General features: G+C 41.9%; 1 protein-coding gene across 10 annotated transcripts in view; it reads left to right on the top strand.

Annotated features, from left to right (window-relative positions):
* LOC140453536 (transcription factor HIVEP3-like) overlaps positions 1 to 25,363 on the top strand; it is a 412,504-nt gene that overhangs the window by 189,202 nt on the left and 197,939 nt on the right. For 2 of the 10 annotated variants that reach the window (XM_072548296.1, XM_072548295.1), the window contains one exon: positions 19,724 to 19,828. The exons of 5 other annotated variants lie outside the window; for them this stretch is intronic. The gene's annotated coding sequence lies outside the window, so the exon portion shown is untranslated. Of the gene's footprint in view, positions 1 to 6,349; positions 6,441 to 14,805; positions 14,923 to 19,723; positions 19,829 to 25,363 lie in introns of those variants that run through there. 3 more of the 10 variants (XM_072548301.1, XM_072548300.1, XM_072548303.1) reach the window with 3 other exon arrangements.

The following is a 25,363-nucleotide window of genomic DNA, read 5'->3' as shown; positions in this document are numbered from 1 at the left end:
CACATTAAAGGCATCTGTCTTGTCCAGTTTAAAGTTTCATAATTACTATAAACAGCTGCACTGACAAGAATGGTCATTTTATTAATCCCACTCCATTTGGCAATAATAGGCAATTTGTGTCGTCAAAAGAATTGATGGTTTGTGTGATTTGCAACCCTGCTCTTGGAATCCTGTCTTCTAATTGAAGCTTGCATCCTCCCCTCCAAAGGCACAATTTGCTAAGTGCTTAAAGCATTTGGACATCGGGCTGTGAAGTGTGTTGGATTGAATAATGCCTACTAACATCTTCATGTCTGGAGGGCACGCTGCTTCACCCATAGCAAGGAAAACTCCCCATCTTTCGAGGCTGGAAGACACATTTTTAATTTAACATTTGTACAGAATCTGTTGCATTCACATGACTGTTCCAGCAGGACCTGACATCATTCTGACAGCTGCTTTGGCATAAGCATTACCCAGAGGCTTGAAGTATCATTCCTCTTCAAACTGCCACTCTCTCTCCCTCTGGATGCCATGTGGCACAAATCACCCTCCTGTCACAGGATGATTTTGGTAGTGCACACAAATTAGCACTGTTAGTGATGAGAAGTCACAGCAGCCCCGTCAGGTCAAAAGTCTTTGATTCTTACCCAGCCGTTCCCCCAATCTATTAAGGGGGTGCAGAGTCAGACTGAAAGCACCCTTTCAAGCACAAGTTGCTCCGCGGTGGCATTTCCCAACTCTCATTGGGTGTACACACAAGATTGCCTACCTCCAATCACTTTGTCTCTTGCCATTGGTCACCCATCAACAGGCACCATTTTTCTCCACCAATCGGAAAGCTGGTGGAGTTTCCAGTCCTTGGTGAGATGACTCATCATCTTTTGACAATTGCATTTTCCACCAACTCAAATATTTTTGACAAAGGAAATTGAGAAACCTCACATTTCTTAAAAGCAATGGATTCTTCTCCTGAACATCGCTTGCAGCGATGTGCAGGAAACAAATCTTTACTTTTGAAAAACTCTAGGCTTCTCCCCTGGAGTTACCCTTTACACTTGTGCATTTTCAGACAGGAGTCACTGAGAAGAGGAACTCTGACTGATCTAAACACCTTAGGAAACCCCAGGGCCTGAGCTGAGTTTTAAAGCCCACCTACTCAACCACTGCTTCTCCTTACAACCCTGCCTCCTTCCTCACCCCAACAACTACAGGGGACTTTATATAAAACTGATGAGAAATTGTATCGAAACAGGCACTTCAACACACTGTCATTTTCTTTCACTGCATCATTGTCAAGAGCACTCAGCTTAATCCCTTGTGCTAGGGTTGCCAGTTTTCCAACGTTGACCCTGGAGTTTCCAAAAATTGAAAATTAATCTCTAGAGCACAGCACAAACAACATTTTGTTGGCAGTCACTACTTAGGCCAAGGCATAATCCTGACAGAGGCTTATCCATTGCAATTAATACCCGTGGAACTAAAATAACAGCTACGCCTCTCACTGACATCTGAAAATCAAGCAGCAAGGTTCTACAACAGGCTAGGAATCTGCTTCCCCCAATTCACTATCCAGTGCATTTAGTTAAATGCACTGTATACACCACTCTCTATTCCTATGTGTGCTTGCATACTCTGTCTGTATTTCAGTTACACTGTTCATTGAGTCATAAAGATGTACAGCATGGAAACAGACCCTTCGGTCCAACCTGTCCATGCCGACCAGATATCCCAACCCAATCTAGTTCCACCTGCCATCACCCAGCCCATATCCCTCCAAACCCTTCCTATTCATATACCCATCCAAATGCCTCTTAAATGTTACAATTGTACCAGCCTCCACCACATCCTCTGGCAGCTCATTCCATACAAGTACCACCCTCTGCATGAAAAAGTTGCCCCTTAGGTCTCAAATGTACCTTTCCCCTCTCACCCTAAACCTATGCCCTCTAGTTCTGGACTCCCTGGTCCCAGGGAAAAGACTTTGTCTATTTATCCTATTCATGCCCCTCATAATTTTGTAAACCTCTATAAGGTCACCCCTCAGCCTCCGACACTCCAGGGAAAACAGCCCCAGCCTGCTCAGCCTCTCCCTGTAGCTCAGATCCTCCAACCCTGGCAACATCCTTGTAAATCTTTTCTGAACCCTTTCAAGTTTCACAACATCTTTCCGATAGGAAGGAGACCAGAATTGCACGCAATATTCTAACAGTGGCCTAACCAATGTCCTGTACAGCCGCAACATGACCTCCCAACTCCTGTACTCAGTAGTCTGACCAATAAAGGAAAGCATACCAAATGCCTTCCTAATTATCCTGTCTACCTGCGACTCCACTTTCAAGGAGCTATGAACCTGCATTCCAAGGTCTCTTTGTTCACCAACACCCCCTAGGACCTTACCATTAAGTGTATAAGTTCTGCTAAGATTTGTTTTCCCAAAATGCAGCACCTCGCATTTATCTGAATTAAACTCCATCTGCCACTTCTCAGTCCATTGGCCCATCTGGTCCAGATCCTGTTGTAATCTGAGGTAACCCTCTTTGCTGTCCACTACACCTCTAATTTTGGTGTCATCTTATGTGGATGTGTTTGGCAGGTTGCTGCTTGTGACAGTGCCACAATATAGAAGAATTGACCATACTAAACTGTGGCCACAGCTGGCAGACCATCATTGCAGAGCAGGATCCCCTGTACAGAATGACTTGTGGCCCTATCTCTGTCCCAGTGAATCCATGCTGGACTGCTTTACAGATACTCCTGTGCACTCACCAAGCCGTCTCCTTGCGCCCCAGCCCCCAACAGCCTGTTGCTGGCAGGCTGCCAGCTTCTTAGATTCCTGCTACAGGGCTCAGCTACATTAGGAGGCCAAACCACCATCTGGAAATCCTGACAAATTGTGCAGAGTTCCCTCAGTTGGCAACATATTTGGTCTATTGGGCCACCCAGCACTGGCGGCTGGAGAGCCATTCCCCACCAGCTGCTGCCCCCCTGACTATAGGCCCCAGGCATGAACACGGTGCCAGACTGACAGGCTAGTCAACACCGAGAAAGTGCTGGTACATCAGCCTCCAAACTCAACTCTGCTTCCATTGCAAAACCAATCCATTATCATCCCGGTTACATGCTTTTTGCTGGGTCTATCCCTCTCGATCACATCCATTGTCTTTGTGTCTTTAATTTGTTGTAATTAATTCTGTCTTCATGGGCTGGTTGACTTTACTACTAAGTGCTAGAAAACATTTAATAACCATTTGATTGATATGTGAGTAAGAAAGTTAAATGAAAATTACTGGGAGAGCTGAAAATGCAACAGTCCTAGGGGTGGGTTCCATTTCACATTTTAGCTCACAATTAAGCTGGTGAACCAGTTGTGTGTTGCTCATAATTGATAATTTTATTCCAAATTTAATTTTTAAAAATATTTATATTTCAATTTTAGCCTACCTGGTTTCTCATCTCCACTCCCTCTCTCTCTCTCTCTCTCCCTTACTGTCCCTGTCTCTCGTGTCTCTCTGCCTCTCTGTCTCTCTCTCTCTCTCTCAGTATGTTTTATTTATAGTATTCTAGTATATTTCCATTCTTTGTTTTACCAGCAAGTTTTCATATGAATGTAAGATCAGCAGAATTATATAACAAAGCAGGCTTTTCAATCCAGTCAGAGTTTATGCTGTATATGAGTTTGCCTCATCCTCTTTCAGCCTTTCCTTGTAATGATAAACCTCAATTCTGGTTGTTCATGCGCCTTGTGATATGGAGTTATCAGGAGAATGGCAGGTTTAATTGCTGGTCTATAATATGAGCTTTAAATTCCACCTCCATTCCATCACAGAGCCATCTAGCTCTGTCACATTACCTCCCTTCACCCCCACCTCCACTACTTTGCTGATGACAAACTGTGTATGCTCCCTCATTGGCTCTTCACTCGATTGTTCTAGTGCTGCCTGCGGTTTCCTGTTCTTTTCCCACTGAAAATTCAAACTCATCCAAACTAAATCTGCTGAAGTCCCCTTGTGAACTGGAGGTGAGGCCTTGAGGGTGAAAGGCAACATGGAGGGAGTGTGGTCTGGAGGCTGGGTGCCGGCACACGCTGGGGTAGAAGGGCTGTAAACTGTGTGTTTTTATTTATTATTTCTTATTTCTTATGCTCGACTATTTGTTTATTATTTTTTCTATTTTACACCAGATACTTAAATATCCGTACCTAGGTATCTTGTACTGAAGATGGTGCCGTATGTGGCAACTTGTAAAATTTTCATGTATTCATTCGAGTACATGTTACAATAAAGCTAATTCAAATCAATTCATTTCATTTTGCTGTATATTGACTCCATGTCTCCCACTGTATTCCCAAGAAAATCTCCATTTCCATCTCAACTTGCCGCCCTTTTTCTTATACACCCCCTCCCAATCCTCCACCCTCTGAACAACTCCAATCCCTCCCTTTATCTGCTACTGGTGGGTGAGCCTTAATGTGCCTCACTTCTAACCTCTGGACCAACTCCCCTTTTATACCAGTCCTCTGCCTATTCCTCCACCTTGAAAACTACATTCAAAATGGATGTGCTGAACCAAACTTTGAGTTGTGATTTCTAATCCCTTCCTCAGTCATTTTTTTTTGTGTATTTGTGAAGGGCTTTATATAGAAACGTAGAAACAGGCCATTCATTCCAACTGGTTTGAGCTTCTAGTGAGCCTTCTATCAAATCTCTTCATCCAATTCCATCCATGACTCTATCTATTTCTTACTCACATATATGTTGATGTAACTTCCCCTTAAAAACATTTGTGCTGTTTGCCTCAAACATTTCATCTGGTAGGAGGCCCACATTACAACAATCTACTGGTCAAAGCAATCTCTCCCAAATTGTCTAGTTGATTTACAATGGTTATCTTATATTCATGACCTCGATCCTTTTCTTGCCCACAAATAGAATGATCTACACTATATCTAATCCATCAAATCACTTCATCATTTTAAAGGTCTCTCTTCATAGTTGCTTGTTAATATGGAGCTTAGAATATTGCTGAAACGAGAGATATGTTTTTGTACTCATCAGGCCAAATGCAAGAATGCCAAATTTCAAATCATTGCAACAGTTGAAACTATAGGTGAAAAGGATGCTGACTGGTCAGCAAGTAAAAACTTATTAACTGAGGTGTTGCCATGGCGAAAACAATGTGGAACTGTAGGTTTCCCTAAGCTCTCAGGTAGTTCAAAAAAAAGGTGCAAGGTTTGAGCATATTCTTTTTGTTTGCAATGAATGGATCCCTCTGAATAAAGGCATGTCACTACAAGCAATTCTCAGTCTGGGAATTCAGATGCAGATAGACTTGCACTTGCCAAGCCCAGTCGTGGAGCATAGTTGGTCATAGAGGCAGGTGATTGCCAAGGTGAGTTGGTGAGAAACCTGACTTCAAAGTTCTGGTTAGAAGGTTGTGTGGGACTTCAGCCCAGTGTTTTAGAAGTTGTTGGGTCCTTTTAAAGTTTAAAGAGCAGGACATTTAAAAAGTCTCAAATCATGACCGACCTGATCAGTGACCTAGACACCTTATCTGCCCTTTCAAAGTGTTAATGAATATTCCATCAACTCCTGACTCCCAAAGTGTGATTTAAGGATCTTCTTGGTGTGTGATTCAAGCACTAATCCCATTCCCCTGCTGGCAAAAAAATACTTGGATCTGTTGGGAATGGGGGCCATATGTCTGCCTCTGGGTACCAGCACCAATGTTTAAAGGGCCAGCTCTGTGACATGAAAACTTAACATTGATGGAGATTTCGAGACAGTACTGAGGGAGTGCTGGCTGGCCAGCTTCTCTGTCTGTCATGTGTGGGTTGTGCTGTCAGGGGTGCAGACTTTCGGTTGAGATGCTAAATCCTGTCTCTCTGGTGACTGAGAATATTCCATCAGGCTATATTGAAGAAAAGCAGGGGAGTTCTCCTCAGTGTCCAGAGCAATATTTATCAATCATCACTTAATTAAAACAAAACAAATTATCCAAATGATTATTGTCACATTGTTGCTTGTCTGCACTTTCTGTGTGAAAATTCGCTGTCATGGTTCCTACATTGCAGCAGTGACTGTACTTCAAAAGTGCTACATTGGCATAAAATACTTTCAGGCACCCTAAAGTTATGAAAGGCACTATATAAATGCAACTCTCCCTTTCATTCATTCGACCACAAGCTATTGTTGAGGTCACATAATTTTGGTTATCTAATCACATTTTACAGTCCTTTTGACTGAATGTGAGATGGACTGAATTTTATAGCTAAACTGCCATCTCTCATCCAATCTAATCCGTGTTTACTTGGTTTCCCTCTTAGTCTTGATCCCTTTCTAAGTAAGAGTTGACAATAAGCTGTCATTACTCTACTTACAAGCCCTGAACCATCTGCATGTCTAAAGTGCAGGAAACTGTATGGGTGGTTGGACATTCACTCAAAAGAGAGAAACAGAAAGGTAAGAGTCTGCCTATCCTTCGGTGAGTTGGGGGGTGGGGTGAAGGGGTGAAGGAGTTGGTGTGGAATGGGAAGTGTTACTTTTCAACCAAGTAATCAATACCCTTGCAATTTTTCTTTTTCTCAGTTGTTTGGTTTGCCTTCTGTTCTGTGATTTTATTCTTCCTGGATAAATTCAGCAGTCATTCCAATTTCCCCTAATCCCTGCACCCCCGGCCACCGCATCCCACTGAAGAAGACTAATGTCTGAATGCAGCAAATATGAAAATAGAGATAATGATCACAGAAAATTCCAAATGGGTAATTTTAGGCAGAGCAGGAACAAATGAAGAAATCATAGGATGAAGAATATGTGGGTGTAGGGTGATTAAAAGCTGGGACAAGACCATAGGGTAGATCCCATTCTTTGGCAATATTTCTGAGAAAAAGCAAGGTGAAATGAAAATTTTACAAGGAAAACGTAGAACTAATTTGTAGGCAACTGACTCCAACCCCACCGGGGTGACTGACCACATTAATAGAAACTCCGGAAAATGGAAACAAGCCTTTGGAAGAGTGAAGAAAAGCAATTGGAAGGAAAAGGGCAAAAGAAAATGAGGAAAATGGCATAAGTCATAACATTTCAAAAAAAGACAGAAGAATAAAAAAGGGAAACATACAAAGAGAACAGTAGAAATAAGAAGTACCAAAAAATCTTCTTTTCTTTTCTCTTCAGCACCTTCCCCCTGGTACCCTGGTGATATAAAAGGCATCAGACTCTACGTCAACCAATCACAGATTCAAAGGCTGTGCCTCATTCCCTGCTGAACATCCTTGAGACTGATCATATGATCCTGGCCACAGCTTCAGCATAAAGTGCAGACATCAGCAGCAGCCCAGCCAATTCCAGACATGGAACCACTCTCTCTTTGTCATTTGTCTTCTCTGTCTCTCTCACTCTCTCTGTCTGTCTCCCCTCATTCTTGCCCACACTTCCCATCTTGTTTCGCTGTTACTGCATGTTTCCGGCTTTTTTCTAGTTCTGTAGAAATACCAAACACAGAGCTGCATTTTAGCTCTAGCGCAGCATATACATTCAGACCTGTTAAAAAATGAAAATACTGCAGTTTTAACCACTACATTGTTATTCTGCTATTACATAAGATCTGATGCCTAGACTTGCTGGACAGTAAAATCCATGTCAATTTTGTACTCATAATGATCAATAGTGACTGAATAGTAAAATGTCCTGTATCTATCTTCTGTGACAGTGGAACATTTTACGGCCTGAATTGTCAATTCAGACATTTTACAAATTAATAATACTCAGTGCATTTTTGACAAATAAACTGACTGTTAATTGTTGACTTGCATTGAAACTCCTGATTTGAAAATCATTCCAATGAGGCTGTAAGTGACTGTCTCTGACAATTGCACTGAATTCATCTACATTTGTCTGCCAAGTGCTCTGAGATTCCGACAGAGGTTTTATTTGGATTATTTTTAATGTTACTAAATCCATTACAAACGAAGGACAGCAGGATGCCTTGTGAGTGCACTGAACATTCTCACTCAAATTACTTCTAATTATCCATGGTCCTTAAGTTATTTCTGAATTTATGAAAAACAATCAAAAATGTTTGCTTTTCTACATTAATCATTGGCATTAAAATGTAGCAACCTGCACAAAAGTCAGTAGTTTGTTCCTGAGTGTGCGTTTTAGTTGATAAAAGGTGCATTCCATTGTTACAACTTCACTTTATGATGAGATTCTGGGTGATGCAAAGCAGATGGTTTTGTTTTTACCATATAATGTCTTATTCCATCGCTGGCCAGTAACTTATTGCAATTGCTGAATCAGTGTAGCTTTGGCAGCCTACTCTATGTGGTTGAGTTATAAGCAGCTCCGAGTATTGGATAAACATCGCAAACACTGCCTTAGTGTTACTGTATTTTCTTTTGTGATGTAATGCATTGAGCTTCATTCTTATCCAGTTACAGACTAACTTAAGAGGCTCTCATTGCTCCCTCAGGCCTTCTTTAAGGTTGTCTTTGACTTTGTAGTGTTTCTGGCACCAGGATGCACAGCGCAAGCCTGCAAACACATTTGGCAGTTTGGAATGGTTTTGCATCACTGTGTTATAATCAGCAGACTGAGGTCAACAGAAATATCCGACGTAGTCCAGAATTGCACTTTAGAGGAAGCAAAGGATGTACGAGGAGGAGCTTTTATCAAGACCTGAATTGTAGGTAGGGAGCTTTTCTGGACATGGCAAGGCACCGTCTTTGTTACCTTCTGCCTTCTTGCAACCAAATCTTTCTGAGTATGTTTACAAAGCATCATTAGCAAGCAGTTTACTGTTTTTCTTGTTGGCCTGCTTAGGCCCTAATTCTGAATTATGGAGAAAAGAAAATGTATAATGCTTTGCTTTGAATGTTGAGCACTGTACAAGAAAGGGTTAATATCGCATCATGAGAAATCTTTGAAATACATAGCTTTGGGCCCAGAGAGCAGGTGTTGGGGGGGAGGGGTGGGGGGGGGGGGGGGGGGGGTGGTGGGGGGGGGGAGGATTTCACAGGAAGAATTATATCTTGGGAAAGAATACTGGAAGGAAAATTTGGCATCTTCTGTTTGTTAATTGTCATACTGTGTTAAGGAAGCACTCTCTTGCCTTGTAAACTGTCTTCATGTGCTAACCACTGGGTTGTTGCATGATGATGTGAGTGGTGATACTGTGCCCTTCACCTGGTTAATAATGTGATGCTTAAACTAAGTAGATGATGGAAAGAAGGAAGGAAACCGAAACTTGTGATCCAGTCGCTTTCCAACAGCATCTGCTGCCCTCCAGCTATACATCATTGGGCATTGCAATGGATGTGCTGCTGAACTTGGGATGAGGAAGTTAGGACTAAGAAGAGGAAGTTGGGCCAAACCTTTTCACCCTGGAGAAAATAGAGTTGTAGAATAAGCTGCAAGTAGGATTCACCAACCATTCAGGATTGACCTGATCCTCCAAGAATTGAAGACTGATCTTGAGCAAATTGCTACGAGCAAACCCAAGGAGAATACTTAGTGGTCCTGAACACAATAGTGTTTAGTTTAAAAACCAATTTCTTTGAGAGATATCATTATTTTAGTTATAAAAAAGTTGGTGATATGGAGAAATAGAAAAGGGTTATCAAGATGAATCCAATTGGAAATCAAACAGTCTGTTCCCCATCCTTTGGTTGCAGGATGTTGGTGCATCTGGATGATAGACCAATGGTGGGAGAGTGAGGCATGGGCAGGTTTGAGTTGGGAATCTGGGACTGAACCTTCAGGGATGTTCCCAAACAGAGGTGGTAATCCTAGTTACAAGGGAAGAGCTTTCAAACAGATGAAAGAAGATAAATCAATAAGACAACAGTGTGTTTCTGGGCTAGTCCAGTGGAGCTGAAGAGCCTTCTTGTGTGTTCCTAATATTTCCATGTTTTTATTGAGTACAGTGCAAGACTACACCAAACAGGGGAAGTAATACACCATAGACAGGGCTAAGCAATCCCACGATCGACTTCTCCGATCGTAGCTCAGCAGGCCTGCCATCTAGCTCATGTTAGTGTTGGACAATTAAACAGAAGGAGGAGGCTCAGTGAACAATCCCATCTTTATCAATGGGAAGTCCAGCATATCAGTGCAAAAAAACAAGGCTGAGCATTTGCATCATCCTTGGCCAAAAGTGCCAAGTGGATGATTCATCTCAGCCTTGTTACAACCCCAGAATCAGAAAAACGAAACTTCACTCCATGTAATAGAAACCATTGAAGGCACTGGATACTGCAAAGGCTATGGACTCTGACAACATTCCTGCAATAGTTTTGCAGACCTGCTCCAGAACTTGGTGTACACCTGGCCAAACCGGTCTAGTACAGCAACAACCCGAACATCAACTGGAAATGATGTTGCCCAGTTACGCGCTGTTCACGAAAATGAGGACAAATCCAACCCGGCAGATCACCCCTCTATATGTCTACTCTCAGGTTATCAACAAGGTGATGGAAGAGATCTTTGAGATTGTGGCATTTGCTCAGCAATAACTACTCACTGACACTCAGTTTGGGTTCTGCCGGAGCATCTCAGCTCCTGATCCTGGAGCAGCTATGTGCACTTAACAATTGGCGTTCTTGTAGTAAAAATAATGCAGAGGCTGGAGATTTAAAATAAAGACAGAGAGTGCTGGATAAGCTTAGCAGATCTGAAATTCCTGGACTGACGGCCTTGAAACGTCCTGTGCCTAGGACACGGCCAATGAGAACCAACCAACCTCGTACATCTTCTGTGCTGATGGGATCACTGTCTAATTAGCCTGCTCATGATAGACTTCAACGTCACTAACAATGGATCGGGCAGACCTTACATGCTGGAGTACCAGGTGCATGGTCAAAGGTTGTATCGTTTTACGATGGGTTAAATTCTCCTCTCCTCTCCTCCCCTTCCCATACCAGAAACAAATCTGGCATATACTAAGGATTCCTTGTGAAAAGTTGCTTTGAAAGTTCTTGCTCATAATTTAAAAAGTCAAGTCACAATCCTAACCAAGTCCAAAAGTGGAACAGAGTAACTAGTGATTTGGGCTAGGCCTCCCTGGGCCAAACCCACAAGGATTCAATGGATGCCTAGAGTGTAAGAACTCCCAAGGTAGAATCTTTTTACAACAGTCATGTCTCCAACTCCATCCTCTGTCCTGAACTTATAATGATGGCTATGCTTGAAGCAGGTCAGAGGGTCAGGTGCTCAGGTATGCTCAAAGGAAGGTCCCAACATATCCATTGGATTTACCTAGTTTCTGAAGTTACAGTACAGCAACAGCACATGAGAATGGACCCTGACTTTCACAGTGAGTCAATATGATGCAGTTTTTACTATTTGTTCACAGATTGAGAGTTTCACTGGCTGGATCAGCATTTATTGCCCATTCCTGATTTTCCTTGAGAAAGCTGCCTTCTTTAAGTGTTGTAGTCCATGGAGACCTACAATGCTGTCAGGAAGGGAGCTGAACTAGTGACAGTGAAGAAAAGGCAATAAAATTCCAAGTCAGGATGGTGTGGTGCTTGGAGGGAATGTGCCAGTGGTGGTATTCCCATGCACCTGTTGCCACTTTCCTTCTAGTTGATAGGAGTTGAAGGTTTGGAAGTTACTGTCGACTGGTCTTTGGTGAGTTGCTGTCGTGTTTCTTGTAGACAGGACACACTGCTGCTACCGTGTATCAATGGTATAGGAAATAAGCATTTAAAGTGGTGGATCTGGCGCCAAACAGACTGTTTTGTCCTGATTCTGTCAAGTTATCTGAGTATTGTTGGAACTGTACTCATCCAGGCAAATGGGAATATTTCACCACTCCTCTCTCTCTTGTGCCTTTGACAGGCTCTGAGGACTTGAAAGGTTGAGTTACTGAGTGTCGAATTCCTAGTGCTTGGCTTGCTCTCATAGCTAGGATATTTATATCATTGGACCAATTCAGTTTCTCATTAATGGTCGCCCCCAGCACTCTCCAATGTCTGCTCACTTTTTATAAGGCATAACTAAGCAGTGTGAGGCAATATTCCCGACTTGCCTGCAGCTCCAACAACACTCAAGCTTGATAACATCCTGGGTTAAGCAGCCCATTTGATTGGCATTGTATGCATCACTTATACACTTCCTTTACCATAACCACACAGTTGCAACAGTGTGTATCATCGGCAATATACATTGCTGCAACTCATCAAGTCTCCAACAGCAACATCTTTAAACTCATGACCTTTACTACCAAGAAGAATAAGGGCAGCAGATACACTGGGATACCAACACATGCATGTTGGAGTCAAGAGTGTGGTGCTTGAAAGACCATTCCCTCCACGACTACCTGGTCAGGTCCATGCCCCCTAACAACCCACCCTCCCCACCCGGCACCTTCCTCAGCCACCGCAGTAATTGCAAAACCTGCACTCACCCCTCACTTCTGTCCAAGGCCCCAAAGGAGTCTTCCACATTCATCAAACCTTCACCTGCACTTCCTCACATGGCGTTTATTGGATCGGTTGCTCCTGATGCGGTCTCCTGTACACTGGGGAGACAGGACACCCACTCGCAGAGTGCTTCAGAGAACATCTCCGGGACACTTGCACCAATCAACCACACAGCCCCATGGCTGAACACTTTAACTACCCCTCCCACTCCACCAAGGACATGCAGATCCTGGGCCTCCTCCATAGCCATTCCCTTACCACCCAACGCCTGGAGGAAGAATGCCTCATCTTCTGCCTCGGGAACCTTCAACCCTATGGTTTCACCAGTTTCCTTATTTTCCCTCCCCCACCTTACCCCAGTTCCAACCTTCTAGCTCAGCACTGTCCTCATGACCCGCCCCATCTGTCCATATTCCTTCCCACCGATCCGCTTCAATCTCCCCTCCAACCTATCACCTTTACCCCCACCTCCATCCACCTACTCCACTCTCCTTCTCCCCAGGCCCACCTCCGTCCCATTTATCTCTCCACCCCCAAGGCTCCCAGCCTCATTCCTGATGAAGGGCTTTTGCCCGAAATGTTGATTTTCCTGCTCCTCGGATGCTGCCTGACCTGCTGTACTTTTCCAGCACCACACTCTTGACTCTCTCCAGCATCTGCAGTCCTCATTTTCGCCCAACATCTGCATGTTCCCATCCAAACCACTCCCTGTCCAGCCTTCGAACAAAATGACCAGTGATCCCTTACTATCACTGGGTGAAAATCATGGAACTCCCTTTCTGGCACTGTTCAGTATAGCTATACCAGAAGGACTGCAGCGGTTAAAGAAGGCAGCTCATCACTGCTTTCACCAGGGCAATTATGGATGGGAAATAAATGCTGACTCAGCTAGTCTCACACACACACACACACACACACACACACACAATGAAGGAATAAAACAAAATTCCTAAATTGCAAAACCTTTTTTACACTGAAAAGAATTAATTATCCAATATTCTGAAGTAAGCAATAAATACAATGTGAGTAGGGATTTAGTGCTGAAATTAATTGAATTGTTGGAGAATTTCAATTAAGCCATTAGGGTTTAAGTGTAGATTGTATCAGTCTCAGTAATCCACCTTTGTTAGGAGAGGTTTCCTAAGCACTCTCATCTTCTTTCTAAAAGTAAGAGAGAGCATTATCACTCTGCATCATGAATTTTACAAGAGGCCTCTTTGCTTCTATTTAGAAGTCATTCATTAGACTTTCAGTTCTGCTTTTCTATAACGGGAAGTTAAACTATATTAAGGAAGGCCTTGAGATCAGCCGTGATTTCACATCAGTATTTCTGCTGGTATTAATTGAAATAGTCACACTCACAACATATGCCAAGTTGCATGAAGACAATTGTCCTTTTTATTTCAAAGAAAATGAAGGAATAATGTCACTTATGGACAATTTACCTTGACCCAAAATGGCTGCTAAAGTATTGATGACCATCTGTGATTTTTGCACAGGTGAAAGATTAACTCATGTCTGAACATGCTTTCAGAAGCTTCTTAAAATATAAGGTTTTGTTCCCTCCCTTGAATAGACATCTGCAAAATTCACATCTACTGTTTGTGAGTTCAGCTACAACTCAAAATCTATGGACTCCTAGAGTTACTGCCTCTGAGCATGAAACTTAACAATGAGTTGGGGAGAAATCAATTCATCATAAGCTATTGTGAATAGCCCATCCATCCATTTCCCATTGCATAGCATTGGCTTTAGATTTCCAAACCTTACTGGGTGGACAATAGAAGTATTGATTGTGTAACCAAAACTGTCTTCAGGAAAGCAAACTTAATATTCCAAGAACCAGTCAGTCTGGAAAGCCATAGAATTAGAGAGACAATTCCTAAAGCCAAAAGGTTAGAGCCCAGCCTCAACCAAGGTGGGTTAACTCAGGCAGTGCAAGAGTGAGTATGATTTGGAGATGCCGGTGTTGGACTGGGGTATACAAAGTTAAAAATCACACAACACCTGGTTATAGACCAACAGGTTTAATTGGAAGCACTAGCTTTCAGAGCGCTGCTCCTTCATCACAAGAGTGAGTAGTTAGTTTTATTTGAAGAGATTCAGTTCTACAGACCAGTCATACATTTGTCTGGAAATGCTAAGACTTTTAACTTTCATTCTTCTCCAATGAAACACGAAGGGGAACCCATCCAGACCAATATTGTGTAGACCTGAAAGGGCTCACTATCAATGTGATAGTGGTTATGTGCTATACATTTAAACAAGCTGCATATTTTGTTTTGTTGAACCCATCTTTACCCATGTACATGCCTGTGTTGGTTAGATTTACATGCTGGGATGCTGTGTGAATAAACCTTTATCTTGTCATTGGATTTAAACTTATCTGAAAGCCTCTTTGGATGCTGCCTGAACTGCTGTGCTCTTCCAGCACCACCAATCCAGTACTGAAAATCACAACAGACCAAAGAGATAGAGTGCTCCCTCTAAACACACCTCTTGTTGTGGGCAACTGACAGGTGAGAATTAGGGGAAATTATCTCACTAGTTATCTAACCTTCCTCTTCCATCAGTAACAAAATGCAATTTCAGCTCAAAAGCAAGTGACCATATTTGGCTGATTTGCTTTGTGTAACGGATGCCTGTAGAAAACGTAAATGTTTAATGTACCAAACTAGAGGCTAAAAACATGTGTAAGTATTGCTAATTTTCTTGTTATGTATTACATCACCTCTGAAGTGAAATGAATGAGCAACATTCAAAAGAACTTACATCTAGCTTCACCTTTGTCATTGAGTTTCCTGTCAATTGTTGAGCAGGGGCTAAGCCAATATTTGAGAGATGGTTATCTCCGCTGATTTAATAAAACAAAGAACTGCAGATGCTGGAGATCTGAAACAAACAAAACCACAAACTCAGCAGGTCTGGCAGCATCTGGGGAGAGCAAAACAAAGTTAACTTCTGAGTCCAGTCTGACTTTGTTTACCCTCCATGTGGATTGTTGGGGGTGTGAATCAGCAGTAGCTGAGTTAGTTATCTGCTTATCAGCTGTACCCAGGGATGGAAAAGCTTCAAAAGGGACATGAAGATGATTCAGAGAAGAATATTCACCCTGACTAAATAAAACTATCTTGCTGGTGTATTGTGGTTTAATATGATTGAATGTTATTGTTACACCTCATTGGGGTATTGCACTGATAATTGAGACTTTCTATTCCCAGTCATTAAATAATTAACAATTTTATAAAAGTACATAAAGTACCCGCCCTTTAGACCAAGGTTGACAGAAAGCGTGGAGCAGATTTGTGCACTTGACAAGAATTACTGTTCAGTACAAATAACTAGATTCTAACTACAGGGAAACATTTATGAATTGTTGACAAGTAGCTCTACTGGCTAAAAATCCAACCACCTTAGAAAACTCCTCTTACATATACATACACAGACAGACACAAAAAAATGGACGTCATGAATGGAAGGAAAGTCTGGGAATGCAGTTCAATCCTCATTGAGTATATTTAAGACTGAGACAGATAGATTCTTGATTGTCAAGGGTATCAAGGGTTACGGATAGAAAGCAGGAGAATGGGGTTGAGAAAATTAGCAGCCATGAATGAAATCTGGAGCAGACTCAATGGGCTGAATGGCCTAATTTGTGCTCCTATGTCTTATGGTCTTATGGCCCCTATCCACAGGGTTTGCTGAGATGACCCTTTTAACTTGTCCTCAAATTTCCTTCTCCAAGTACTTCCATTTCTGTGCAGGAGGCAAAGACTGACTGGTTTGCACTTCTAATACCTCTGACTTGTTGGTCTAAAGCAACTGTTGAGGGAAATAAACTGGCTAACTTCAGACTTCAGGTGTTGGTATTGCAGAGGAAAGAACAGCATCTTCCTCTCTGGAGGTTAGATGACTTGTGATCCAAATACTCACACCCACAAGCTGTTCAGCTACCTTGAACCAAGTGTATTGTTACTGGCAGGCAGAAAACCTTTGTCATCAACAGTGGGTCACGATTCCACAAACCAATCAGCTACGTATTGCCAGCAGAATCCTCCTTTGTACACATTCCTTGGCTCTAGTCCATCTGCAGACTTCCCACTGTTTGAAGAAACAGTTGTGTAAATAGCATTTACAAAAGGTCAGCAATCCTTTCCAAAATCTTTGGTTTTTAAACAATCCTTTTCCCATTTCAAACCACAATTAAAAATACAGAAAATAAAAAGTTGTGATCTTTACATTATCCTTTGTCCACCCAATGAATACAGCCACAGTCACTCATCTTACCATCATGTATAGTTAACACACATGCACAGATACAAATAGACAAGTCATATAACATACTCATATGAAAGAAAATATCGACACCTTTCACACGAACATAAACAATCAGTGTGCTGAACCATATGGTTTATTTGGCTGTGTGTTGCATTGAGATTTTTGGAGGGATTCTCACTGTGAGACCCAGCAAGATTTCTCACTGTATTTTATGAAGTGTACCTCATTAACTACCTACCCCATCTCCACAGTATAGGTTGAGTCTGCTTCTTGCCCCTTCTTGTCAGGTGCCATTCCCGGAACAAGTCACCACTCACATGCTGAGAGACTGGCATCCCTTTTCCCATGCCAACTTTAAGACCCTAATGTACGTCCAGACGAGCCTTGTCAGTCTGGAGCCGCACTGCACAGCTTCTGAAAGATGCCCCAGACATAACAAACAAGGGAAACTTGGCACCCGCTTCACAGGCAGGGACCTAGCAGTCCTGATGGACAGGGCAGTGCACATATGTTTTATCAGGACCTACAGTGGATGCCACAAGGGCAAACCATGCCAGTCTGGTCTAAGAATGCCACCAAGGTTAGTGCAGTCTCAGCCATCTGGAGGATTGCCCAGTAGTGCAGGAAGAAGATTAATGTCCTTCTCCATTCCACCGGTGTAAATCCCATCATCTGATATCTCACACCCACTCTGTGACTGTACCCACCTCCCACCAAGGCTCATGCTCTACCACTCTCACTGCAATCTGCAACATCTTCCTGACTTGCTGTTAACACTCTCCCTGATATAAGATTCTGTCGGTAGAATCTTACTCATGCTTACAAAGGTGCTCAAATATGCATAATTCCGATACATAAAAATATGCAGTCACTTACACATGTTTGCATATACATAACATATAAATGTTTACACATAAGAAGACATGCACATACCTAACTTCACACGGAAACACTTACCCAGACTCTCAACTTCAAATATGCACTCGATAGCACACACATACACACACTTTCACCAGCGATGTGATTTATGTGCTCTGATTATATGAGCACGCTGGTGTACTTACAAACCTTTACATTTCATTTGACAAAACTCCAAATTCTGAATGGTACTTTAAGTGCACAATTATATTTGTTAATTTTGTGATTCCTTCAGAGGGATTTTTTTGAGTAGCTCAAGCTTTAATGCACCTTTCTATTAAATGAAAGGAAGTTCTGTCCTAATCCCACAACAGATAAACCCCCTAACTAAGGAAAGTCTGTTTCATAATGTAGCTCTTCCATAAAATAAAACACCTAACATTTCAATGATTGATGAGTACAGTATCATTTTGAAAGTGAATCCATATGTTTCCCACAGTTATCAATATTGATTCATTTGGTGCAGTACGTCTTGCTACTTTGATTTGCCCTTTCTGTTCTAAGCATTGATTTTCCCCACCTACCTCCATTCTGAAGTCATCAAAACCTTGGTGGGATACAGTCAACCTGCAATGCCTAGTTTGAATGGCTGTTCATCAAGGAGGTTATTGATGATAAATCTGAGGACACCATTGCTGACCCTGATCCTGTCCACAGCTACTTGGAAATCAGAAATCTAGTAATCCTTCATTTTCCTTATCTGTGCTTGTACCTACTCCTTGCTCCAGAACAAAATGAATTAAACCCAGGCCCCTCATAATTTGTGTGGTTGAACCTCAAGGCCTGTTGTGTTTCAGAAGTGCTGCTGTCAGCAGTCACTGTGCTCTATCGGTAAAAAGATATTATCACTGCTGCATTGCAGGAAACATGATAACTCGAGTTTGGGCATAGTGCACTCCTTTAAACACCAACGTGATAACAACCAGGCAATCTGTCTTTGTGATGTTGACTGATGGGTGGTTACCGGAATAATGCCCTGCTCATCTTCAAAGCAATGCCACAAGATCTTTTACAACTAAATGAGCAGACAGGCTGGGCGTCAGTTTAACATCTCATTTAAAGACAGCATCTCCAACTGTGTAGTACACCATCAGTACTGCACTAGAGTGTTGGCATTGATTTTTGTGCTTACGCTTTGGAATAAGACTTGAACTGGAATCTTCTGACACAGAAGGAAGTGCTGCCAACTGAGCCATAGCTGAGACCCAATGATCACCTTGTGACACAGAGGACTGTGCATTGCTGGGGATCAATGTACCAAATACATAGTGCTCCAGACCTATGGATCATGCTTTGCTCATTTCCCTCTTCCAGAATGGTTTTGCTTTGTTGATTGCTGGATGTCTGTCAGCTAACACTGGCACAGGGGGAGCTTGGTTGCGGACGAATGATAGGACCAACAACAATATCTATTTACAGGCAGTGAATGCTTAGATAATGATTTGCCATTTGGTTTCTGCTTTCTCAGACGGACAAGAGTTTATCAACCAAAAGCAACTGTTACAAACAGAATGTTTGCTCATGTCTAGGTATGTAATCTTAGAAGGCACACCAACAAATGATGGAACCCCTTGTACTGTTAGTCTCCCTATAAGAGTCATAGAGATGTACAGCATGGAAACAGACCCTTTGGTCCAACCCGTCCATGCTGACCAGATATCCCATCCCAATCTAGTCCCATCTGCCAGCACCCGACCCATACCCCTCCAAGCTCTTCCTATTCATATACCCATCCAGATGTCTTTTAAATGTTGCAATTGTACCATCCTCCACCACTTCCCCTGGCAGCTCATTCCACACGCACCCCCTTTGCTTGAAACGTTGCCCCTTAAGTCTCATTTATATCTTTCCCCTCTCACCTTAAACCTATGCCCTCTAGTTCTGGACTCCCTCATCCAAAGGGAAAAGACCTTGTCTATCTACTCAGAGTAGCAAGCAGGAGTGTGGTTTTATGGGCTGTTGGGCTGCTGTTTCACCAATGGCAGCTATCTAATCTCTACCGTAAGCTATCTAGAGTCTGTAAAAACTATCAGCAAAAACTCTCTTCAGGAGGCAGAGATTACTGTAACAAGGTACATCAATACAATGGTGGAAATCTAATCAGTGCTGTCCATCAACTTACAGAACGAAAGCTCTGCAAAACCACATTGTCAGAATTAATGAAAGGAGGAACAGTTAAGATTGGGCAGAGAAGTGCAACGAACATAACTTGGGCCAAAAGGAGAATTGGTAAGATTGCATCAACAATATCCTTTTATGTAATAGGTTTAACTTTGTAAAATGCACCACTTCACAGGAGCATTGCCAAAGCAGATTTGACTTGAGAGTGTGTTGCTAGAAAAACACAGCAGGTCAGGCAGCATTCGAGGAGCAGGAAAATTGACATTTCGGGCCAGAGCCCTTCATCAGGAATGATGCTGGGAGCCTCAGGGGGTGGAAAGATAAATGGGAGGGGGATGGGGCTGGGGAGAAGGTAGCTGAGAGTGCAATAGGTGGATGGAGGTGGGGGTAAAGGTGATAGGTTAGATAGGTTAGGTTACAATAACGAGCCAGAGTGTGGTTTTTAGTTTAATATCAACTGATGTGCTATCCCACATGAATATTGGATGTTGTATAGTTGCCCAGGGTGCAGATAAGAAGCCTGAGAGATGGCCTGACAGCAGAGAGTTAGTACGTTCCACAGACCAGGCTACAAAAGGCTGACTTCATTGGGTCTTTGCACTGGCAGCCATTCTTCTCTCTCTTTGTGCTGTTAAAGAAAACAGAGAAACAACTATCATTGCAATTTGGAAAGATAGAGGCAGTACAATCTTTTAGATTAGATTCTCTACAGTGTGGAAACAGGCCCTTCGGCCCAACAAGTCCACACCTCCCCTCCGAAGAGAAACCCACCCAAACCCATTCCCCTACCCTATATTTACCCTTGACTAACACACCTAACACTGTGGACAATTTAGCATTTTATTGCCTTTATTCTATGAGTTATTCTCAAGTGAAGGACAGAAGAATAGCCTATTTCTTAATTAAAGATGCAACATGCAGTGCATTGTTATTGACATGAATGAATCACTTTCCTTCATGAATGCATTTTTAAACACAAATAAATCATTATTCACAAAACACCTGCTAATGTGAACACCCTCACAACCCAATCTTTATTCTGGCTGCTAATTTGCCCTATTGTGGAGCATTTCAGGGCACAACCATGTCTAGCAATGGTAAGTAGTTTACACTTCCACTTAGGAATTGATTCTTACTCTGCTACAGGAGAAGAAGTTGATTGGTTGATGAGTATCTATTAAGTCACTAAGTTTTATTCCAATCCTAACGTTCAGTTGAGTACAGCAACTGATTTAAGATTAATAAAATATATCAAAATACAACTAAATGTAGAAATGAATAAAATAATTAAAGAATAATTAGAAAACTTTAAGAATGGAAGGACTGGTGACATATCACAATTGCATCAAATCGGAGTTCCTGGATGGCGGTTTGGTGCAGAGCAAACATGTCTGGGACAAGTGTTTGGAGTTTGAGCAACTTTGGCTCAGTGTTTATGAGCTCCAGGCGGTGAAAAATGCTTCATGGGGCATTGGTACCGGTACTGGGGAACGTGGGATTTCACTGATAGGACAGTCTCCACCGGAACCATACTGGGGTCAGCAATCTTGCTGACTGCAAAACAAGAAAAGTGGAGAGGACTTTAAGTTAATTAATGGGGAAAAGGGATCAAATTTGAGAAAATACAATAAATCAAAGAATAGAGTCAAGACCAAAGAGATTTTAAATTTGTAAATGATAACTAGAAAGGGAAGGATACAAATTATGAATCTAAGAGTCAACCAGTAGACTAGAATTTACAATGGATAAAACTAAATAATCTATATTTGAGTACATGTAAGATTTGAAAAAAAAAACAGATGAATTAAAATCGCAAAAAGAAATGAACTACTACAATCTGATGGCTAGTAAAAAGACCTGGCGAGAGGATGGCATGGATTAGAACCTAAGTGTTAAAGGGTTCAGTGCATTTCAGAATGACTGGAAGCTACCAATTATGAGGGTATGAAAGCAGAGCTGGCAAAAGTGAATTAGCAACTTAGGTTAAAAGATAGGTCGATAGAAATGCAATGGAAAACATTTAAAAGTACATTTCAAATGCACGGAACAGATCCATTTGAACAAGTAGTAAGAGCTCCAAAAGATAGATTCACTATCAATGGATAGCTGGACAAATTAAAAATGTATCAAACTAAAAGAAAATACATTTAATTGTGGAAAGACATGTAGACGATCAGAAGATTGTTCAGTATTTAGAAAACAGCAAAGAATGATCAAAAACTAATGCGGAAGGTAAAAGCTAGCCAGAAATACAAAAACAGATGGTACGAGTTTTTGTAATTATTTAAATAAGAAGAGTTAACACCTACCTGTGAAGAGGAATGGAGCCATCGATACTGTCAAGGTGTAGCATTGTGTGAAGGAACAGGACATTCATCTGATAACTGTTTTCCAATTAGCATCCTTGTAACTAAATTACTCCATTTCCAGATACATTGTGGTTTCCCATTTCTTAATCAGCCTTATTGTGCAGCATTATTATAAAACTGGCCTCATCCTCAGCTCTGGGAAGAGAAAATCTGATCTACCTGTACAGACTGTCAGTTCTGTATCAGCCTAGTCAGTTTCTCTTCCAGCAATATCGCTTGCAATACATTGTTGGTCAATTTCACTTTGAGCTGTGTTTTGTGATCTCTAACCTATTGGGCAAATTTCTCCAATGCTTGGGTTGGCGATGTAATTTCCTGTGGTAATGTTATTTCCTGTCCTTTTTCTCAGAAGGTGGTAAATGGGATCCAAGTCAATGTGTTTGTTGATAGAGTTCTGATTGGAATGCCATGCTTCTTGGAATTCTCGTGTGTGTGTCTCTGTTTGGCTTGTCCTAGGATGGATGTGTTTCCCCAGTTGAAATGGTGTCATTCCTCATTCGTATGTAAGGATACCAGTGAGAATAGGCCATGTCTTTTTGTGGCTAGTTGAAGTTCTTGTCAAAAGACCCACTCTCACTAGTATCTTTACATAGATAGGCCACCACTTCGACTGGGGCATCACATCCATCCAAGGAAAAGCCAAACAGAGACACACATGAGAATTCCTAAAAGCATGGCATTCTAACCGGAATTCTATCAACAAACATATTGACTTGGATCTCATTTACCACCCCCTGAGAAAAAGAACAGGAAATGACATTTCCATAGGAAATGACATCACCACAGAAAATGACATCACCAACCCGAGAAAACCCAAACATATAAATAGAAAGTGGGCTACACCACCAGTGCTTCATCTGGAGGCTCACTGAAGATGTTACCTAGTATGGTATCGAAACGTCTGAAAATGAACCTTCCAGCTTAGCGAGCAAACCTAGATGCAGAACCCCTTAACCTTTTAAATTCTAGAGAATCTAGTCAGGATAAACATAGTTTTGTGAAACAGTAATCATATTTGCCCAACTTTTTGGAGCTCTTTTGGTGAAGTACAGGATAAAGGAGAAATTATTTATGTAAATTTCCAGAAAGATTTTGCACTATCAAAGATTATTTAAGAACATAAAAGCTAATGGGGGTAAGGGTGTAGCACAGTGGCATGGATGGAAAATTGTCTGGCTTACAAGAAATAGCCTGTAGCGAGAAATGTTCAGCTTGGCAGGTGGTGTGATGCAGGAGTTAATGTTGGGACCTCAATTGCTTTTAATTTACACGACTAATTTAGATGAAGTGATAGAAGATTTGGTTATCCATTTTGCTGAAGACACAAAAATAGGTAGAAAGTAAATCATTGAAAGGACACAAAGAGGCTTCAAACAGATATGGATAGGTTAAGTAAGCGGGCAAAGATGCAGCAAGTGGAGTATAATGTGGAAAATATGAAATTGTTCATTTTGGCAAGAAGAATGTTAAAAAGGTGTATTTTCTAAATGGTGAGAGATTACAGAGCTCTGACCTGGGAGGGACCTGAATATGTTTGTGTATGAATCACAAACAGTTAGTATGCATGTACGACAAGTCATTAGAAAGATGAATGGAATGTTATGGTTTATTGTGAAGGAAATTGAATACAAATGTAGGGGGCTTATACGTCAGTTACAGTGGCAGTGTCCTTGGAGGACTGTGTGTTATATTGGTCACCTTATTTAAGAAAGTGTGTACATGTGTTGGAAGTAATTTGATGAAGATTTACTAGACTAATAGGGGAGGCTTGTCTTATGAGGAAAGGTTGGATAGGCTAGGCTTGATTCCTCTTGTGATAGTTGACTTGAATGAGACATATTTGACTTGAATGAAACACCACGTCCTTTTGGGATGGCACGGTGGCTCAGTGGTTAACATTGCTGCCTCACAGCACCAGGGTCCCAGGTTCGATTCCAGCCTCGGTTGACTGGCTGTATGGAGTTTGCACATTCTCCCCATGTCTGCGTGGGTTTCCTCCGGGTGCTCTGGTTTCCTCCCACAGTCCAAGATGTGAAGTTCAGGTGAATTGGCCATGCTAAATTGCCAAAGTGTTAGGTGCGTTAGTCAGAGGGAAATGGGTCTGGGTGGGTTCCTCTTCGGAGAGTCGGTGTGGGCTGGTTGGGCCAAGAGGCCTGTTTCCACACTGTAGGGAATCTAAAAAAAATATACAATGCCTAGGGGTCTTGATAGTGAAGTTGTGGAGAAGATATTTCATCTGGAAGGAGAATATTGAACTAAGGGTATTTTTTTTGAAAAAATGATAGTTATTCCATTTAAAATAGAGATTAGGGTAAAAAAAATGTTCTCTCTGGGGGTCATGAGTGTTTGGAACTCTCTTCCTGAAAAGATGGTAAAATATTTTTAATACAGAGGTAGATAGATTCTTATTAAGTATGAGGGTGAAATGTTACTGAAGTAGGTAGGAATGCAGATTTGTTGTTGCAATCAGATGTTTAAGATGCATCTTGACAGATATATGAATAGGCAGGGTAGAGGCAAAATGTTTTTAGGTGAGAAAGGCATCATGTACTCATTGCTGAGCCAAAGGACTGTTCCTCTGCTGTTCTGTTCTTTGTGTCTTTCTTTGTATCAGATCAGCCATGATCTTATTGATTGGCAGAGCATGCTCAAGGGCTTCAGTGGCCTAACCTTGTTCCTTGTGTTTGTACGTTGCTATGCTGAACATCTTGGCAATTCCAAACTTTGCCCTACCATTTTTAATTTTGCTCGTGTCTGCCATGACTCAGTGCTAAGAGTCATGTCTTTTGTGGGTTCGGATCCCATCCCAGAGAATTCAGTGCAAGAACCGGGCAAACGCTCCACTGATTTGCTGCCTTTTCTGAGCCTGAACTGACTTCAATTGTGCAAGAGTAGCTTGCCCCAGTTTCACTTTTCTCTTGGCACCCCATTGTCTTGACCTGTGCCTCCTTATGTGGGAACAATGAAACTCTCCATTTGATAATATTCAACTGGCGGCAGAAACAATGAACAGTGTTAGTCTGATAGCAATCTCAGTGGTAGCATTATAGTTGTAGCCCAGCAACAGTCAAACTCAAGTGGATTTATTGCTGTGATGCTAAGTATTTGGCAGTGGCCGTTTTCCCTAACCTGCTCTGTCCCATCTCATCTACTTGTCTAATCCTGTGCCAGTGGAGAAGTCGTCAATTGTGGCAAATGTGAACCTAATAATTTCATTCGTTGTGGCAAACATGACAATTTTGTTTAAGGTCAATTCAACAGTTTTAGCTATAAG

Source organism: Chiloscyllium punctatum, chromosome 27 (assembly GCF_047496795.1).
Source record: "Chiloscyllium punctatum isolate Juve2018m chromosome 27, sChiPun1.3, whole genome shotgun sequence".
Classification (NCBI taxonomy): domain Eukaryota; kingdom Metazoa; phylum Chordata; class Chondrichthyes; order Orectolobiformes; family Hemiscylliidae; genus Chiloscyllium; species Chiloscyllium punctatum.
This window is presented reverse-complemented; position numbering and strand designations above follow the sequence as displayed.